Source organism: Stegodyphus dumicola, chromosome X2 (assembly GCF_044657685.1).
Source record: "Stegodyphus dumicola isolate Sdum_Otavi_A_Nest chromosome X2, ASM4465768v1".
NCBI lineage: Eukaryota > Metazoa > Arthropoda > Arachnida > Araneae > Eresidae > Stegodyphus > Stegodyphus dumicola.
The window spans coordinates 18,618,174-18,632,073 of NC_140781.1; the positions used below are offsets into that span (position 1 = coordinate 18,618,174).

Consider the following 13,900-nt stretch of genomic DNA (forward strand, 5'->3'; position numbering starts at 1 on the left):
TACATACTGATTGCTGAGCAGAATCCTTTTTTACCAGCTAAAGCAATAGGTTGGATAAAATTATGAGACTTAGTTTAGTCCTTGATGATCTCCTTTCTGAAAAGAAAAGGATAAATGTAATTTTTATGATTTATTTCTTGTGTAATGTAAACAAGACAAGCGTCTCGTAACAAATCCTTTGCGAAAACATCCCTTTGCACTGGCATAAACTCTGCTTGCTTTCCCTTAATCTTGTAATTTAAGGTCACATGTATATCGAAGATCATAAACATACATATTTGCTTACTAACGTTATGTGCATTTCGGTCTATATAAAATATTTCCTTTAAATAAACTCCTATTTATGCTGGTACCACAAACTACAATATATGTAAGATGATTCAGAAGACATGACAGAAAATATTAATATTTTTCTTATAGGTGATTATCCCGTTGTATTATTTAAAAAACTCAGTATCCAAAATGCAGAAACATTTCGAATATAATATTATTGACTGTAATTTTCAAATATTATCACGATTTCCTTAGCCTATGTCACTGAAATTATTAGGGGCAGTTGTTTTTCTGATTAAATAGTTACAATCATCTGCTGCGCAATTTTAATTAAGAGGTCATTACAATTGCATTGTAATTTTTATTAGATTATATAATTACAGTTATACTGTTTATTCAATTAGATTTCACAATTAAAATGCAATTATAATTAAAATGCATTTGAGTAAATTGTATGTGTAATTAAAAATGTTACATTGTAATTACAAGATAATTGCATAATATTATTCCATTTACTATGTGTTTTCAATTGCATTCTGCAATTACATTTGCAATTAAGATCATGATTTTCCTGGGCTACGTAACTGCTTTTATCAGAAACAATTGCTATCCTAATTACATTATTATAATTACTTACTGGAGTTACAATGACAGTGTAATTGTAATTAGATTATATGATTGCAGTTGCATTGAATATGAAATTGGATTTCACAAATATAGAGTAATTGTAATTTAAATGAAATTACTTAAATTGTAATTGTAATTAAAAAACAGCTACTTTTTAACTATAACTACTTAGTAATTGCATAATTTTATTACAATTGCATACTACACTTAGAATTACAATTATGATCATAATTGCACTATGTTAAGTAATTCTAATTATCAGAGACAATTACTTTCCTAATTACGTAGTTATAATTACCTACTGCAATTGCAGTTAAAATTACGTTGTAATTAGTTAATATTACCGTAGTTGTGATCAGATGCAATAAAATTTGTAATTGTAATTAGATTATATAATTATAATGTTTGTGATTATCATTGCATTGTAAGACTTAAGAATTAAAATGCAATTACATACATTATTGTTGCATTTAAAAAGTACTTACTTTCTAATGTAATTGCGAAGCTAATTACAATTGCAATATAATTGAAATCACATATTTCAAAATATTGTTGCAGTTTCTTGCAATTTTAATTTTAATTCCAATTACATTTTGCCAAACTGCATCTAAAATTTATAGAATAATTAGGCTGGAAAATGAAAATTCTCTTTACGAACATAAACATTTAAGTTTACTATAGCTGGTATAAGCACAGAACAGCTAGAAGTTTTGAACGAGCTATTTATTCCGAGCTGTTATTCAAAACCTAACGATAAAACCCATTTGTCCCTAGCGAATAGATAGTTTCCTCTCCTCAATTACCTCCCGCAGAGAAAAATTATCACCTGTCAGTTTACATTAAGAGCAGAGAGGGGAGGGCACTCTGAGACAGGCCGTATATATGCTGCTTTGCTGTTTCGTGCCAAAATTTAAGTTTACGTATATATGCTGCCTTGCCGCCATGAGGACCAAAATATTTGGACGCATATATGCTGCCTTGCCGCTATGAGAGCCATTATTTTCGAACGCATATATACGGCCTTGCCGCCTGGAGGGTTAAAGAAGTTCATATGAGTCACTCGATTAATGCTTTAATATCCTGAATTTTTAAGTCTTTATGTAGGTAAGAATTTTGTATTAACCATGGGTCTCCAGTAAAGGAAATTGTTCTGGAAGGTTTGTAGCTTGATGAAATCGGTGTTTGAAACAGTGCACCAGCCTGGAGAAGCTTAAGTGAGAAATGGGAGAAGAATGGAGGTGTACATTCGCCTTTTACTTGCGAGATCAAATGTTTTTAAGATGTCGAAAGGAGGTTGTTACGTAGTTTCCTTGATATTCCAGAAGCTTTTCTAATGGCAGCAGGGACATGCGGATTACATGTGAGGGTGGTATTAAATCTTACATCTAAATACGTCGCTTTGGTGACCAGCGGCACATTTTCATTAAATAGTGTCAAGTCGACATCTACATGTTTTCTGCGATGCCGACCGATGAGCAGCAATTGGGATTTTGAAGCGATAATACAAGTTCGCCCTTTTCTGCATCAATGCTCGATCTCATGGATCCTGCCCTGAATGCGAGTGACAGAATGTCTGGGATTTAGTGATGAGGAGAGAATTGGAGTGTCATCCGCATATCGGGTGGCAATACAGTTATTGTCATAGAACACAGGAAAATCCATTGCATGTATTAAATACGAGCCTTGCGGAACTCCCGCTGATATTTTTTCCGTGTGGAGTATTGATTTAATAGTCTGATGCTGAAGGTGCGGCCGTTAATAAAATAATTTATGAAAAAGGACCAATTCCCGGGCAGTGTCGAGATTGCTGAATTTGTAAATAAGACCATTATGCCAGACGCAGTCAAAAGCTTTGGCCACGTCCAGCATAAGAAAAGCAGTGATTTGATGCTTGTGTATGGCAGAGCAAATAAATTCTACTATTCTTACGAGTTGTGTGGTAGTGAAAAGACCTCTGAGGAATCCATACTGCTAACTGGGCACCGCACAGAGTATCGGATCCCAATCGTTTGTAAACAATCCTTCCCAATATTTTTCCGAGCGACGGGAGTAAACTTATCGGGTGATAGTTTCTCATACACGTATGATTTTCTCCAGGTTTTGGAATTAAAATAATTGTGGCATGTTTCCACGTCGTCGGAAAGTAATTCAGATAAAAATAGGCATTTATGATTGCATAGACCATGGCGATGTACACTCTTAGAGAAAAAAAAACGACGCACCACGACGCACCGAGGAGATATAAAGCAAATTGGACGCAAATTGATATGCCTACAGGTTTCGACAGAAAATGCAAAATTTTACATTTTGGCTGCCAATGAATGAACGGTTGTCGCTACAGCGCATCTGATCTGCGCAACTGGCAAGATATTTAAGAGGAGAAATTACGAATACAGGTCATATATTCTTCACGAATTTCATTCCGTGTACTCTGGTAGACAGTAACGATGCTTCACATACAGGTGCGCGAACGATATGCGCAGATGTTACAATTTGAGAGAGATAGTGTAGTTGAGCTCAAAGAAGCTGGTTGGTCTTATCGGCGAATAGCTCGACATTTGAGCAGGAGCGGTGCCACTATTAGACGATGTTGGCAGAAATGGGTGAATCATGGCCGCACACAGCATCAAGAAGGAAGCGATAGGCCTAGAGAAACGACAGAACGTGAAGAACGAGCAGTCGTCAGAGCGGCACTCACAGCCCCAGATGCAACATTATCATCGATTCTACATACAACTAGTGCTTCAGTGACCGCAAGGACCATTCATAGACGGCTCACAGAAAGAGGGCTGAGGTCACAGCGCCCCTAACGCCGACTACCATTGACCTCTGTAGAACGTCAAGCTCGTTTGCAGTGGGGTCGGGTTCATTCGCACTGTAATGTCACTGACTGGAATAGAATAGTCTTCAGTGATGAATCTCGCTTTGAACTGAGCCCCGATGAACAGCAAAGGCGAGTCTGGAGTCTGGAGCCGCCCCGGACAGCGGTGTGATACCAAACTGACTGTCTTCCGGCAGACAGGCCGACAACCAGGAATGCTGGTCTGGTGTTCCATTTCATTTCATAGCAGGACCCCTTTGGTTGTCATCCGTCGACGAAGTTCTAAGGCTCGTTGTGTTGCCCTTCATGTCACGCCTCCCTGGGCTCACATTTCAGCAAGATAATGCCCACCCCCACACCGCACATGTTTCTACTGCTTACCTTAGTGCTTGCCGACATTACGTTGGCCAGCAAGGTCGCCGGATCTCTCTCCTATTGAGCACGTTTGGAGCATTATGGGCAGGCTCTATCACTTCAATAAATCATCCAATTGTTTTCAAACTGTAATAATTTGTTTTTCTGTACATGTACATCACTTCTACCGATTTTCGTCCCATTCGGATAATTCCTTCTTGGCGCGTCGTTTTTTTTTTTTTTTTTTTTTTGTCTAAGAGTGTACATGTTTGGGAGGTTCTTCATCAATTTTATTTCAGATATTCTCATAACCTGGTGCTTTTCTATCATGCAATTTAGTAACGAGATTTTTAATTCAGTAGGTTCTGCGAATTTCGGCAGACTGTTTACAGCAGGCTGTAGAATCCACCTTTCAACCTTGTTGTTGACATGAGTTGCGAATATCGGATCAGCGAGGATTTCATTTGGCGTGACTTGTGTTTCGAAGTGATTATTTTTTTTGCATTTGTGGTAAAGGTGACCGTTGCTGGTTTGAAGGGGCATATTTTTTATCTTTGTTGACTTCTGGTTACGTAGAAATTTCCAGAAGGCACCATCTTTCAGTGTTAAGGTTGTCTATTTTGCTACTCCATATGTCTTTTCTATGCTCTTCAATCCGATTCGTAATTTTTCTGTTTAATTCATCGACACATGATTTGACCGCAGGATCGTGGGAGTATGTGTAAATTTTTCTAAGCCGACTGCGTTTGCGAGTCATGTTTTTTATGTCCGGAGGGAGTTTCATCATATGTTTTTAGCAAACGTGTTCAACTGTGGAGGTTTCAAAGGCATCTCTTATATTGTTTGAGAGAGTGTGTTTTGCCAAATAAATTGTTTTAAGAGAGCTTGAGTTGGGGGGGGGGAGTTTAAATTTTCCTTAAACTTGTGCCAGCCAGTAATTTTGTAGGTACTTGCATTTTCTGATTTAAAAATTCCAACATAAGCAAGTATAGGGACATGGTCAGAGCACAGATCATCGATTACCTCCAGATTAATGGGGGTATTTAAAGAAGCGAGGAATAAGTCCAAAATATCCGGGTATTGCCTGCGATTGGTAGGACTGAATGTGAAGTCTTCTGGCGGGTGTAAGTAGTAAGGGTTGTCGTATAGAAAATTATAAAGTATGTCACCATTACGATTTGTTTTCCTGCAACCCCAACTAGTGTGTTTTGCATTGAGATCACCACCCAAAAGGTGTGATAAGTTCTATCTAGTAAGTTAATTAAATATTGGTCTTGTAAGTCTGGAGGGTTGTATAGAACCCAAAATGTCATCTTTTCCCAATTTGGGAGTTAAACAATAACACGGATTTCCTGAAATCCCTTAGTGTTATCTGAACTCAGTAAGCAAGAATTAAAACTACTTTTTTACGCAAATAAGGACTCCTCCGCCTCGGTGCCGAATCCTATCTCGACTGTAGTTTGATGTGCTTAATGTGTTTGATGGAGTTGAGTGTGTTTCAGTAATCATAACAATGTTTATGTTATGTGTGATAAGGAAATTATGTAGTTCTCCCATCTTCTTAGTGAGGTTCTGAGCGTTCCAGTTCATTAACGTCACAGGTGTCATTCTAAGTGAGTGTTTATTGTTCATAATTATTTTCAGTACTTGGCCTCACTATTTTTGGCTCGCCGGCCAGGTGACTTGAATTAAAATTAGGTCTGAAAAGTTAAATTAGGTCTGATAGGTTTCTCATGACTTTGTGCCTCACCGCCTTCTGGATTTTTTCGGCAAAAATGTCTGTTTTAACTGCGCTGGCATGAGATTTATTAATAATAAACCTGTCATTTCCAGGCAGATTCTTTTCAATCACCTCAGATTTTTGTTTTAAATAGGCTCTCATATCGCTTAACCAGCTGCCTTTCTAATTATTTATAGATGGTCTGATACGAGTAACAAAGACAGCAAAAAGAATGGACGAGTTTTAAGGTTAAATGAAGTAAATATAAAGATACCTTATTAGATATAAGGTTAATATTACTATGTATTCTTATTGAAAGGTAAGTTTCGTTTAAAGAAATAGCATTCTGATAGTGTCCTGTAGTTTATCTATGACCATTTTTCATTTTTTTATGTTCTTAATATAACCACGCCCTTCGGAAATTACATTATTCACACAATTTGCTCCTCTCGATTTTGGGATTAGAATATTAGTTAAAAAAAATAGTCGAGGGAATACGGTGTAATAACGAAGACGGATGAATACTTTATTTTTTCAAGCTTATCTTTAGTAGGTGAGGGGTAAAAAATAAAAAGTTCATTAAATTGAAACAGTGTATTTTTTGTATTAAATGGAAACAATGTGTGTACAATTCTTTGTAACAGACATATTTTTTAAGAAAGACAACCACAATACTTTTTTTATTAACGTCTGGCCTGGAATGTAGATTTTCTGAATCATTCAATTACACACATAGTTTACGATGCAAAAAGTGATAATGCTTGTACAATAGGTTTTCGTAGTCTTTTGTCATTATCTTATACACATATTTGTTAACCGATATTAGGTAAGCGTACTGCTTCAGTGAGGTAAAATAAACAGCAATAAATATCAGCCACATATATATATTTCTTTCGATTTCTGACACTTTCCTATGTAAGTTATTATCCCTCAGTACGTTTCTGCTTCACTAAAAATGCTTAATGAGCATGATATAAAAATAATTTCTTTCAAAGAAGCAAATACGGTGATGGTACCATCTTCATATGGGTAAAATCTGACAGAAAAAATTTAACAAACACAATGTAAAACAAAACTTCACAAAGTGCTGTAAAATAAAATATATTTTTATATAGTTATTCTTCTACAAGAAAGAACTTATATTGTAGAATAAATATTTATCTATAATTGTAATTCGGAAAATGTAAGGTGGCTCCATCTGTTGGATACAAACTAAAATTTATTGAGAGGGAATTTTAAAATATCAATGTAAGCGCTTCTACATTTGTAACTGTTAAACATGATGTTTTATAATGCATGATAATGCAGTTTTACAGTCAATCATAAATATATTTATGCGGAAACGTTACTCAGCGCTTTGAATACAGCGCAAAGTGTAATACGAATAGCTTAAACTAGTTTGCTCTTTATGCAAGCCTCTTAAAAGCAGAAATATACTTTCGCTATTTAGACGATGAATATGTAAGTAATTTAAAATATATATAAATGAATAACATTCCCCTTTTTACTCAATACTTCCAGGTTATTATTCGCTATGTCTTAAGACAAATTATTAAATTTTCCTTGCATTATTTTCTAAAGGAGTAACGCTTATCACCAATGCAAATTAGAATGGGTCTTCTGCATTTGAGCTAAGTATCATAAAGTTAAACTGCAATGATCAATTTAGCATTCCTCAGCTAGGTAATATAATATACTCTAAATTTTTTATGTAATCTACTCAGCTGCAAAACTTCTGCCGTTTTGTTTTTGAAAAACTTTTACTTCCTCTTACTCTTATTTTCCTTTTTATATGCTTTTTAGACTTGTTAATTGATTTTAACATAAAAGCAAAAGTATTGCTAGATACTTCAAAATCCTTCTTTTGGATTAATGCCGGATTTCAAAGTCCCGCAGTAAATACAAAAATAAGATCTTTGGTTTCATCTCCAGGGTCATAATCGTGAAAATTCTGCAAAGAATGGTGCAGCGGTGCATTTTGAAAGTTTTTTGAAGCCACAAGACTACGTCTTCATAAATTCTGCAAAATACACTGAACACAGACCTGCCATTCGATAGGCAAGGGCTCATATCGTTATAAGAGCGAATTAAAATCTAAATCATTGTTAATTTTAGAGTGGCATCAAGTGAAGAATGTTGAGAATCACTGCGCTGGATTATAATAGCATTACATCTATTCCTTTGTTCAATTTCCCACCAGCTGTTAGCAATAAAATCCCTGAACACTGGTAGTTCGATCCGAGATTCGAATCCCCGAATGTGCTAGCTGCATGGGCTAATAAATGCCATGTTTCTAATAAGAATGTGACTAAACATTCTATAATGTTAAGTGCTATCCCTTAAACAATGAATAAATAAATTTATATTTTGTAATGTGAAATATTGTGGTACCTTCTAGATTTAAATGAAGTATTGCGTTGTCTTTCAAAAAGTGTAGAATCAAGCGTTCCATTTTCAAACAAAGAGCAAATGAATTTGCGTTTTGTAATGTGATACACTTGTTAGATCACTCCTCCTATCTTAACTGTAGTTTAATTTCTCTCCGAAGAACTATTTTTGTTATAATTCGGAAAGTTTGAACAAGAGCAGCTGTAGAATGATTCAATTCAAGTGTCTCATATGTGAAAGAGTCTTCTTTTATGCACGAAATGCTTCAATTTTAAAATAGTAGCTGAGATACAAAATAACCAGGGATATCAGTTAATATTAACTATAAATATATATATACGTAAATTTAAAAGGTAAACGAAACATAATATACAATTTTTAGATAAAATCAGAGATGGAAATAATAAAATTTGAAATCATGGGTGGGAGAAATTTGTATAATTTTGATACAATTTCATTTTTCATAATTGCGGTAGATAGTTTTTATCCCAGAACTTTTGAATAAACATCTCATTTTACACTTTAAAATAGACTAAATACTCCATGCAGTAGAATGTACTTAAATTGTACAATTTGTCGATTAAAGAAATTAGACTTCTTTTAATTTGATCAAAAAATGTAGCTTAAACCCTGCGTTTGACTCGATCACATTACTATTTTTTTCCCTTACAAATATTTGAAAATTAGAGACTCAATAGCTTAGGCTATTAAGTCTGTAATTTTCAAAATAGTGAGTATAATAGAGTAGTTATATTAATAGCCTAAGTTCTTATAATAGAGTATAACAGCTTAGGCTATTAATATAACGCTCTCGAAATAGTTGCTTTTTGTATTAAAATAAATCTTCTAAAGCATGATAAACAGCTCTCAGAAATTAATATAATATATAGTTTCGTCTAATTAAATTAGCAGTTCTTAAATTTTAAATGATTTAAATATAAATAGAAATTGTAAGTTTGCTTGAAATACATATTTCGTTGATTATTTTTATAGTTCTCCTTTTAGATCTAATGTCCATAGTTAGGGGGACACAAAAAGATTGCATTGAAAACTTACGCTTTTTACAACATATTCTTTTTAAAGTTGAATAGTTAGGAGCCATTAAAATAATTTTCCTGTAGAATATGAGAAAACGCTGTCAGTTATTTACTTATTTTGACACCTACCAAAAATTTTTCTTTAGTCTTTTCTAAAGGCAGATAGCCCTCGAGAGCTTTGCAGTAATTAAATAAATCAAAACAAACCTTACTAAAATATAAATTACAATTTTACGAAGCATATTGTAAGTTTACTTGTCGAATTATAAATTCTTCATTAAATTATATTATAAGTAAAAATAACATGAATAAACTATAACTTCTTTTGTAATATTATAACTTTACTAATTAACTTCTTCTTTAATTTAACAAAAAATTGATTATAAAACTTTCTTTATCTTACGTATATCTCAATTTTATTTGAAATATTTCAGTTATTTGTGCTTACTGCCTTGACAGAAAAGAATATAAAGTAATCTTAAAAAGAGAGACGAGTTTCCAATTCAACAAAAAGAATCGTTTAAATGATTAAATGATGACCCTGCTATTGCTTCTAGCCTTGCTTAGTCTCAGCTAAGACGTTAACTCTTAAAGGTACATGTAGCTGCTGATAAGCTGATCTAAATCCAGTCCGGAAACTGAATTCCCGGGGTTTATTTATATTATATTCAGTAGTTTGAGGTTAGAAAGGAAAATTGTGTAGCTGGATTTAATATGAACAACCATAGATTTGGTCTTTGGTTGAAATGGTCTCCTACTGTATAGCTGTAAATTATATTTTTATTTATCCTAAACTTAAGCCTGTTTCTATTGTAAATAGTATTTTGTGCATTGCTAAGTGCGAATATTGCTTTGATTTTGATTAAAAAACCTAAGTAAGGTTTTAATTCGATTAATAACCTAAGTAAGTTTTCTTACCACATTTTGAGTCTTGTTTATTACTAAATAACGAAGAAAACTTGTTAATTAAGACTCATATTTTTGATAAAATTGGTTAAAAGTATTAGTACAGACGGAAAATTTAAAGTATCTAAAATCCTTAATAGCATACAGCAACCTAACTTCAACCAAGTTTACGCCTTGATTTGTAAGCGAATAATCTTTTGTATAAACTACATACTCTATAAAAATTATATTTTTTACATAAATTCTAGAAAATTCTGAGGTTAAACGTTTACATGCATGAGAATTTCCTCATATTGCAAAACAAAAAACATAATACATAACACATTGTTTTATTGTATTATCAATTATTAATATGGCATGTCTTCCTCATGGAAAACCGAGAAGCTCTAGCACGAAAGCCGAGAATTTCGGAAGCTTTTTCGAGTTGTGTGGCTTCGCCAGTTCAAAGGGACTCAAAATTGACTTAAATTCACTTAATAATGCATGATTTAGCTTATTGAACTATCTCTAATATGATTTTGATGTAAAATGAATTCATTTTTACTTAGATCTTTTAAAGTTTAGGTTTTTTGGCTAATTATTTGGTAATTTTCTCTGAATTTTATGCTGAGAAAGTCCTGAGTAGGAAAGGAAAGCTTTTCTTTATCAAATAAATTTGAAATAGCATAGAAATAAAATTAATAACTTATGAACGCACTGTTGTGTATATAAATTTGGTAATGTGTCACTAATTGGTGTAAAATTAAATTGAATACAGATATTAACATTGATTAACACTAGTTGAATCTTTATAAAAAGTTCTGCAAATAATTACAGTAAAGTAAGATAAATCAAATCAAGTAAAGTTTAATACGAAACGTTAGGCTGGAAATCAGTAGGAATGGGAGAAATGTATCTGCACAACTTAAGTTTCCTTCATTCATGAATTTTATTAATTGCTGGGGATAATTTCCTTAGTAACGCTAAAAATTAAAAAACTGGAAAATTCGATGACCAACCAGGAGACGGGGAGGCGTAAAACTGGGAGTCTTCATATAAAATTGAGAGAGTTGGCAGCTATGACATCTTGACGTACATCTACACACAGTATCTTCAAGTTCATGAAGTACACTTCATTTGAAATGTTCAGAAAACCTAAAGATATAAAATGAGCTTATTTTCAACATGTAACGTTTAGCTGTCAATCAATTTATGCAGTAGCGGAAGCGCAAAATATCAAAAGACATTTCGAGTGTTTTATCGTACTTTTACTAAAGAAGCTCTTGAAAACCAAAGATACGACGAGAGTTGTTCATTCATTTTTTATCACAAATAAATACAGGTGCAAAGAAGGTAATTTTAATCGCTTTGTTGCGGTATAAGTTCCCATTAAAAGTTACATATTCATACTGAATCATGCTGAGAAATGAAACTATTGAAATAAGATTACATGAAGTTTGAATAGCTAATACTTATAACAAATTGAATATTTAAAAGTTAAGAAGTAAGAGAGAATAAGAGTTAAGAAACTTGAATGCCTGTAAAGGAAAAATTTATTTTGTAATTGTTTTAATGATTATAAAATAATATATATTAGATTAGTATCAGAATATTTAATTAAGAATAAATCTTCATGAAGTTTTCATATTATGACTACTTAAACTGCTAAAACATAAAAATTCATTTATTCGGTTTTTAAAATCTCAAACAGGAAAAGTTAATTTAAAAAAGTAATAATAATGGGATAGTTATATGCTAATATAGTAAAATTAGAAATATAAAAATAATGCAGTTTGAATAGTTTTATAGCTATTGAAATCCTCGTGTAACATTCGGTCAGAAGTGTCAGGTTTATGCTTCATGTTGTTGTTCGAAAAAAGTAAATTTCCAAACTAAAGTTTGATTAAATGGATTTGAACTGATATTAAATTAGATGAACCGAAATATCCTAGTTGAATAATTAATATTTTAGGGAAACTAAGGTCCTCAAAACCAATCAAATGATAAAACTAATTTAAAGACTAAACTAATCAAATGACTAAACTAATTTTAAAACTAACTTGAACATAAAGGTGATTTTTTTCACCAGCCAAGCTAAGTTTATGCATTGATTTCCAAGCGAATAATTGTTTGTATAAACTACATACTCTACAAAATTATATTTTTTACTTAAATTCTAGAAAATTATGATGTTAAATGTTTACATGCATGAGAATTTCCTCCTTTATAAGAATTCAGCTCCGGTTAGTGCAAAAAAGTACACTAAAATTTAGAAAGGGGGGGGAAGTGGGAACTTTGTAAATTAAAATAGAGGACACATATATTTTGAAAAACTCCTTTTACCAAGTTAATTTAATTTACTGTCTCTTTTTTTTTCTTTCTACTTCGTGTTTTATATGCGCAGAAAAATGCGCATTAGTAATCAAGCAGCAGAAAAATGCGCATTAGTAATTAGAGATAAAAATTTTCAATATTTTAGACATTTTCTTAACGCTAATTTCGTTAATATAATTATTGAAACATTTGTAATCTTTAAACCTGGTATGGGGTTCTATCCCAGGCAAATGGGCTGACTGCATGGTTGGCATTTGTGGTTTTCCCCATTTGTCACGTGAATACAAGCTAGTTTCCCTCAGAAAGTGTTGCACGAAAGTATGCCTCCTGTTAGGCAGATAACATTCGTCGCTCTGCCATTTCAAATAAAGAAATAAAAAATCTAATAACAAAGATCAAATTCTCTAGCGCCTGTTGCGACCTTACATGTTTTCTCAGTAAGCAATTATGTAGAGACATTAGGATTTTTCCAGGCCGTAGAGATGAAAAATTAGCAAACGCCTTCGCCAGGAATCAAACCACGGAACTCTGGAATACCGGTCCAGTGTGCAGAACCACTACACCACGAAGGCACGCTAGGAAAGCGAGAGAAATACCTTATAATTATATTCAAATGATAATACATTATATAGAGCTTTTAGACTTTTCAGTCTCTGCAGTTTTTCATTGAACCTGGTAAGCTATCCTTTGAGATGTTTACCACAGAAAATATTTATGTGACGTTTTTGAAATCTTCTGTGAGTTATTGAGCTTTAGTAAATATGTTACAGGAATAATTTTTTAATATTAGTAAAGGACACTGAATCACAAAATGCTCTTTGATTTTGTGACACTGAAAATTTGCTGAATCACGTATAGCTTTGCAACAGCTGCCTGATGGTACGCCAAAGTATTTTGATTCACTATGGATATTTCAACGACATATTTGATTTGAGAGATGGTAAATTCAGTGCGAAAACCTTTTACATTTATGACTGGAACCTAGCATTAGAACATAAATCCTGATTTGTGACTTTTGCGAAGCGCATTTATAGGTAATCAAAGTATTTTGATTCTCTATGGATATTTCAATGACAGATTTGATTTGAGAGATGGTAAATTCAGTACGAAAACCTTTTACATTTATGACTGGAACCTATCATTAGAACATAAATCATGATTTGTGACTTTTGCGAAGCGCATTTATAGGTAATCAAAGTATTTTGATTCTCTATGGATATTTCAATGACAGATTTGATTTGAGAGATGGTAAATTCAGTGCGAAAACCTTTTACATTTATGACTGGAACCTAACATTAGAACATAAATCATGATTTGTGACTTTTGCGAAGCGCATTTATAGGTAATCAAAGTATTTTGATTCTCTATGGATATTTCAATGACAGATTTGATTTGAGAGATGGTAAATTCAGTGCGAAAACCTTTTACATTTATGACTGGAACCTAGCATTAGAACATAAA

At 33.0% G+C, this 13,900-nt stretch overlaps 1 protein-coding gene and 1 long non-coding RNA gene across 3 annotated transcripts in view; one reads left to right on the plus strand and one right to left on the minus strand.

The window, feature by feature from the left end:
* Window positions 1-13,900, minus strand: part of LOC118182838 (uncharacterized) — a 312,802-nt gene that overhangs the window by 143,772 nt on the left and 155,130 nt on the right. Inside the window, exon 3 of one of the 2 annotated variants that reach the window (XR_004757127.2) lies at window positions 10,926-11,260. The exons of the other annotated variant lie outside the window; for it this stretch is intronic. This is a non-coding gene — a long non-coding RNA (uncharacterized LOC118182838). Of the gene's footprint in view, window positions 1-10,925; window positions 11,261-13,900 lie in introns of those variants that run through there. 2 annotated transcript variants of the gene reach the window in all.
* Window positions 1-13,900, plus strand: part of LOC118185152 (uncharacterized) — a 405,199-nt gene that overhangs the window by 39,343 nt on the left and 351,956 nt on the right. The gene's annotated exons all lie outside the window — the stretch shown is intronic.